Raw genomic sequence first — 7,203 nt, 5'->3', positions numbered from 1 at the left:
GTGGAGGATAGATCTGTTTCCCCCCTGTATTACCCTCAGGAGGAGTGTGTTCTACAGTTTTCTTCCTTGTTTCCAATTCTGCTTCCTTCCGCATTTCTTCTTCAGCCACATCTTCATCTTCTAAAATTTGAGCTTTTTCGGGAGTTGCAACCTTCCCAAACCTCAATGTTATTGTCTTAACCTGCTCTTTTGCTTCCTTCTTGCCTGGAACTTCTGTATCACTAGGTAGTGTACGCGGTTGCCGATTCAGCAAGGCATTGGCAATCTGCCCAATTTGATTCTCCAAGGTCTTAATAGAAACCACTTGGCTCTTATACATGAGCCTCAACTCCTCCAATTCAGATTTTTCATTAGCTTGTGGCAGCTAGAGTTGTTTTCTTGGTGCATATTGCAGTTACTAAAAACCAGGAGGGTTGTATTGCTTTGCTACACACTGCTGATAAGGCTGCCATACCGCATTCTGAGTGTTGCTCCAACTGAAGTTAGGATGATTGCGATTGTTGGGATGATAGGTGGCTGGAAATGGGTGTTGCGACCTCTGAAAGCTGCTCATAAACTGAGCGGATTCACTAGAAATAGCACACTGCTCCGTCTCATGCGCATCAGCACAAAGCTCACAGATACTAGTGATTTGATTAACTCTATAATTAGCCAAAGAATCGACCTTCATCGTCAAAGCCTTAAGCTGAGCAGCTATAGTAGTAGCTGCATCCACCTCTAGAATTCCTGCTACCTTGCCTTGAGGTAATCGCTGAGAAGGGTTCTGGTATTCATTAGCAGCCATCATTTCAATCAGCTCATAAGTTTCATCATAGTTCTTGGCCCATAAGGCTCCACCTGATGCTACATTGAGCATGGGTCTAGACTGTGCTCCCAAGCCATTATAAAAGCAGTTGATAATCATCCAGTCAGGCATCCCATGATGAGGACACTTTCTAAGCATCTCCTTATAATGATCCCAAGCTTCACACAAGGAATCTCCTGATTGCTGCGCAAATTAAATAAGAGCATTCCTGATAGCAGCAGTCTTCTCCATAGGAAAGAACTTAGTAAGAAACTTTTGAGCAAGATCTTCCCATTTAGTGATAGAGCCTGGTAGTAGAGAATGCAACCAACACTTAGCTTTATCCCTCAGAGAGAATGGGAAAAGCCTTAGCTTTATAGCATCTTCAAACACATTGTTGAATTTGAAAGTGTCACAGATCTCGATGAAATCTCTAATATGCATGTTGGGATCTTCCGTCCGAGAACCCCCAAACTGAACCGAGTTCTGCACTATCTGAATTGTGCTAGCCTTGATTTCAAAAGCGTGGTGGGCCCATAACCCACAGGTCCCGGGATCGAAACCTGGCTCTGATACCATATGTGATAACCCGGGTCAAATCCCGAACCTTTCTTTGAAAACTGGGTCAAGTCCCGATTACGAGTCCGAAATAAGCCGAAGCATACTGTCCCGAATGCAGCCAACTTGGGTTACGACAAGCCCACCACAGGCCCCCAAAAGATCATGATTTGTTGGTGCACAAAGTAGTAGTACTTTGCCTTATAAACTTAATAGAAGTCCCAAATCTCCTTGATGTGGGACTGGGGTGTTTCAAACTCCCCCACTTAAACTCCTGACGTCCTCGTCAGGCCCGAACAGACAGCCCATAGGACCAAGATCGTACCTCTCTAGCCATTGTGGAATAATATCGACTGGCTTCGTGTCCCCACCTCCGGACCACTTGCCATTGTGGGATAATACCACCAATCTTCGTGTCCCCACCTCCGGCAACTTGACGCATCAAGCTTTCGAGAGTCGGCTCTGATACCATATGTGACAACCCGGGTAAAATCCCGAGCCTTTTTTTGAAAACCGGGTCAAGTCCCAATTACGAGTCCGAAATAAGCCAAAGCATACTGTCCCGAATGCAGCCAACTTGGGTTACGACAAGCCCACCGCAGTCCCCCAAAAGATCATGATTTGTTGGTGCACAAAGTAGTAGTACTTTGCCTTATAAACTGAACAGAAGTCCCAAATCTCCTCGATGTGGGACTGGGGTGTTACAACCTTAACATGCAATGGTAATGACATTAATCTGATAACACGAAACTAGTAAACACCAACTTTTGTTGTACGAATACCCTACTACCAGACATCCACAAAAGAGATAGAAGCTTAATAGACACCAATTATATTGAGACCCTATATGTCTATAGAATTTGAAAACATAACGGTTTAATGCACAAGTTATCTATCATGATTACATACGGCAAGTAAGATGGTTAAAATTACCTATGAATCATGCATATCAAATACATGAACCTATGCTAGCATGGCAAGTCCTAAACCCATATATTCACTTTCGCTTCAATAGAGATTAACACACTATCTTATAAGTTCATGATGCTCATAAGACGTATAAACACCACACACTAAGGTATCGAAATTAACTAAAGAAATCCATAAGTAAATCCCTTAGAACCCCACGATAACGATTAGCCCATAACTGAACTCATCATCACCATGGGTTCCGATGAAAGTATGGTATAATAAACTAAGTCTTTATAAAACTGAATATAAAACTAAAGTACATTAAACAAGAGTAATAAGTTCAATAAACAAGAAAACTATCATTCAAGATTACAACTCAATTAAAGAATCACAAGCATAAACAAGATTTTCTTCTCCTTTGTTGTATTTGTGCTCCTAGGTCTTCTCGCCGCTTCTACTTAGACTCCGTTACTGCTTCTTATTAAAAATGTCTTTTCTAGGCTTTATATAGGGTGTAGAATCAAGATGGGCTTCAAACTCTCAAAATCCAAGTAGAAACAGAATTCTGAAATCGCGGTTTGGCGCAGCCGCGTGCTGTTCCAGCGCGGGCGCGCTGTCATTTCGCCAACTCGGCGCGGCCGCACGCTATCACAGCGCGGGTGCGCTTACCTATTGTAATTTCTTCTTCTGCTTGTTTTTCTAGCTGGTTTGAGATGACATTCCACGAGCTTTCATCCTAGACACATTCCTAACACCAACTTAGCACCATAACAAAGCTAAACCTCCTAATTCCTTCAACTATGCCTGAAATGCAAAAACACTAACAAAACGCATCAAATACATAAATAACTTGAGTTCAAAACATCAATTCAAGCCTTTATAGAGCGTTCTAAGTGGATATAAATGCCACTTAAAAGTTCTTTATAAGTAAAGAACTCAGCTTCTTTCTTGAGAGAGTTACAAGAAAAACTAGATTTATTTGATACGTCTAAAAATAAAGGACCGATGTTTACTTTATAGATTAGTAAACACAGTATAACACCCCCAGATCCGGGGTCGGGGATCCGGGTCTTCACGGTCTTTCTTTCCATAAATATCACTTATCTTATTTAAAAGTAAATACCCTCATACTGTGACCCCACAATAACACATACCACAACACGTTATAGTCTCAGAGATGAAATTGAAATAAGTACAAGTCCTTGAATCCATAATTTAAAAGTTATTACAACCCAAAATGATTACTTAATAAGTTTATAATTAATTGCCAATATCTGTCACAAGTTATAATTATACATAATTGATTCCCAAAAGTAGAATGCCTGGTCTACAGATAGATCTACCTCTGCAGCTATAACAACTATGAGATAATATATAGTGTAATAAATAATGCAAGTATCGAAATAGATAACTTACTGGAAATCTTTATAAAGTGTAAGATAATTAATTACTGGATATAAGCTTAAAGGGAGTTGAAGTTACCAAATACTTCACTATACTTATACCATTTTAGAAAACTACTTGAACTACCATTGTTCAAAGTATAATAAGTTTTCAAAGGTTCCTCACATAGATGGGACTACAATATAAGACTTGAATAGATTCAATATTTGAAATATTGTTTAAAAGAAATGAAGTTACGAGATACTTCATTTGATGGAAACATCATTATAACCATTTGACCTTGTCAACACTTCAGCAATTACCCATCCGTAGCCTTTCTATCGAAATGCTCTGGGTAGTGTTGTAGAAATATTCAAGCTGGATGATGAACTAATTACGGGATTTTTCCGTGCCAGGAAGACCACTCACGATGATCAGTCGCAGTAGTGCAACCCCACCATTTTCTACATGTAGAGGAGAACAGTCGGATTTACTTGTCAACCGAACACTGGACTCCTAAGGAATAGACCGTCTTAGCGGAACTTCCGGGCCATTTGGGCCAATATAATAAAGTTGGGCCGGCGCCACTCGACCATTTACGCCATTCCTAGTTCAGATGAAATCCATGAATCTGAAACGTAAAGCTCGTCTCCCTTTCCCCAAGTAGAAACTTGTTGATACGGATCCACCGAGAAGTCGTATCTAGTTGGAAAGGAAAACTCACCTATATTTCCCAGGCGATGCCTGTTAATGGATTAACTTATTCCAAGAATTTTACTTCCCGAGTGTTGGGTAAGTAATCAAAAACTCTTTTATCAAAACAACAACCTTGTTGCGAATATAAAAATACATCACAGAGCCGAATCCCTCATATTTTTGAGTGAGTATTTAAATCCCCTTCGAAAGGAAGATCTTAAATTTGAAAATGAGTTTTGGGATCCGCTCTAACCTTCCAAAAATAGTTTTGATAAAGTTTGAAAATAATCTCTGGAAACATTTAAAGTAAGAATGATTTTATAGTATCAATTATTTTCCGAATACTTGGAAAATATCGAAACATTATTCTTTAATAAAATAAAGAATATTATTTAATAAAATAATCGGAGTCATAAGTCCTCGAATGAATATTCAAAATAATATTCATTAAATAAAATAAGTGGAGTCATAAGTCCTCGAATGAATATTCAAAATAATATTCATTTATAATATATAACTATCGAATAAACATTATTCGTTTAATAGTTTTGAAAACTATATATATATATAATATACTCGAGAACATCGCCTCTCGATTTAGAAAAATGTTCAACTCTGGGTCCCCTATACTAAGGGTATACGCAAGTACTGCTTATCTCTAGCGTAGGTATTATGCAGTTTATAATCAATTGAATCAACAATGATATATCAAGATTCCAAAATAGGCATGCATATTTATATCATAACAACATGCTCCAATATATCGCAAGACTTGCTAATAACAACCATGAACTTATCACAAGATAATGCACAAACAATTATATATATCACAACAATAGTGTAACGGGTAGAAAACTTGCCTGAGCGACTGAGGGTGGTAAAAGGCCTGGGGCGAGTCTGGTAACCTATAAACAATCATATAAGTTGGAATTAAACCACGGTCTCTTAAGAAACTAGACTTTAGCCAAATAGACCCTAACGTTCGCTTTTGCGTTTAACGATTCACATAAGTCGCTCGAGTACCCTCGGCTCCACCATTTATATAAAATTAACTAAGGAAATTACCTTAGATTTGTTTATGAAGTGAAGCTTGGATTTTGCAATTTTTTCTTCCTTGGAAATGAAGAAGGCCGAGAGCTTGATGAAGAAGAAGTGGGGAGAGCTATTTTGCTTTGTTGTTTGATAAATAATTAAGTTTACTAGCTAAACATGTGGTGTTTAGTTGGCCACCAAGGCAACTACAAGCTACAATTATGTGGCTTATAATTGATGCTCCCACTCACTTTTACTAATTATAATTTCATGCCCCTAGTCCTCTTGCTTTTCATTTTTTAACCTTTTACAAAAGATGCTCTCAAAACTTACACTCTAATTCCTTATTTGGTTTCTCTTTGTTTCATTATTCATTCGTCGCTCAATCTTGTTGATCGTTTGAGGGATCATATCCGGGATCTTATTACTTGGGCTTCCCTAACCCTTCTCAATATTTTATATTCCTTTTATGATCCTCTCTTATAATTATTGAATTTAAATGCTTTTAATCATGTTACCTTATACTCAATTCCTTGGTATCTGGTGGATTTTCGGGAAAAATCAAAGTGTTCGAATTTGGATTCTGACGATCTTTACATACACTCATATAATTTCTGGAGTACTAATAAGATCTTAGAATATCAATAAAAGAACTCCCACATAGTGTGGCATGAAAAATTTCCTTAATCAGCATAATCAGCAAAATCACTATTCATAAGGGTTACAAAAAGTCCAATTTTTTGGGGTTATTACACACAGGTTTACACAGCATGCAATAAGATGTACTAAACCCTACTTTAAGTTATCTCTAAAGCTTTCCATTTCTGGCTTAGTGAATCTTTGTAAATCGTGTAGGTCTGTGACTTTCCTTTGTTAGTTAATCTTGGCCTTTGATCTTGCACTCTTCAAGCTGCTTTTGTAGACTTGTCAATCTAATTGATTAAATCGTTTGTTGATTGATAATCTTAGATCTTTAAATTTTTAGTATTCTGTACTTGAGGTTCATATCGAGATCTCCAGTTTGATCTATAGAGAACTGACATCTCGATAAATAATGGCTTATAGAGATCTCTGAGTTCTCTATAAGTGTCTTTGACTTGTCGAGGTCTTTGAGTTCTCTATAAGTGAACTTGGCTTGTCGAGGTCTCCAAATTTCTGCATGTAGGAATGACTTGTCGATATCTCAGAGATCTTTATATACATATTGACTTGTAGATATCCCTGAGATCTCTAATGATAATTTGACTTGTCGATATCTCCAATCTCCATAACGTCATTTTAACTTGTCAATATCTATGAGTTCTCTAATGCAGAAATGACTTGTCGATATCTCAGAGATCTCTATAAGCTATTTTGGACTTCTAGATAAGTCATTCAGGAGTTCTTGAATGACTTCCCTGTATGACTTGATTTGTGACTTGTAAATATCTTGTCTTAAAACATTTTTCCTAAAACAGATTTATTCAACTCCAAGCTTCTTCACAATTTCTCTGAGGCATGATCTTCTTGGTCTTCTTCCAGAGTTTATTCTTAGGCTTGAGACTGTTTACAGAAAAATACTCCAGTCTGATCTTTCACATTATTACAGACTCAAGTAATACAATACAAAATATAAATTTAGATTATCATACAACTAATTCTTAGGGCTGTCAATTTGACTTAGTCTTGTTATGATACATGCATGTCTTACACAACAATCTCCCCCAATTTATGATAAGATTGCTTATCACAAATTCATGCCTGGTAACAAGACTAAGCCCAAGTTACAAATGAATACATACAAATTGACAGATTAATAAATATAACTTTTATACACTGATAAATTACATGAGTTTGAT

The 7,203-nt window shown here is 37.4% G+C and overlaps 1 non-coding gene across 1 annotated transcript; it reads left to right on the top strand.

Annotated features, from left to right (window-relative positions):
* The first annotated feature begins 914 nt into the window (after positions 1-914).
* On the top strand, positions 915-1,021 carry LOC141669114 (small nucleolar RNA R71). The gene has a single exon (XR_012553408.1). It is a non-coding gene; the product is annotated as a small nucleolar RNA R71 (small nucleolar RNA).
* Positions 1,022-7,203: the final 6,182 nt, after the last annotated feature.

This window comes from Apium graveolens, chromosome 6 (genome assembly GCF_009905375.1).
Source record: "Apium graveolens cultivar Ventura chromosome 6, ASM990537v1, whole genome shotgun sequence".
Taxonomy (NCBI): domain Eukaryota; kingdom Viridiplantae; phylum Streptophyta; class Magnoliopsida; order Apiales; family Apiaceae; genus Apium; species Apium graveolens.
The sequence above is the reverse complement of the archived record's forward strand: the minus strand, read 5'-3'. Positions and strand labels throughout refer to the sequence as shown.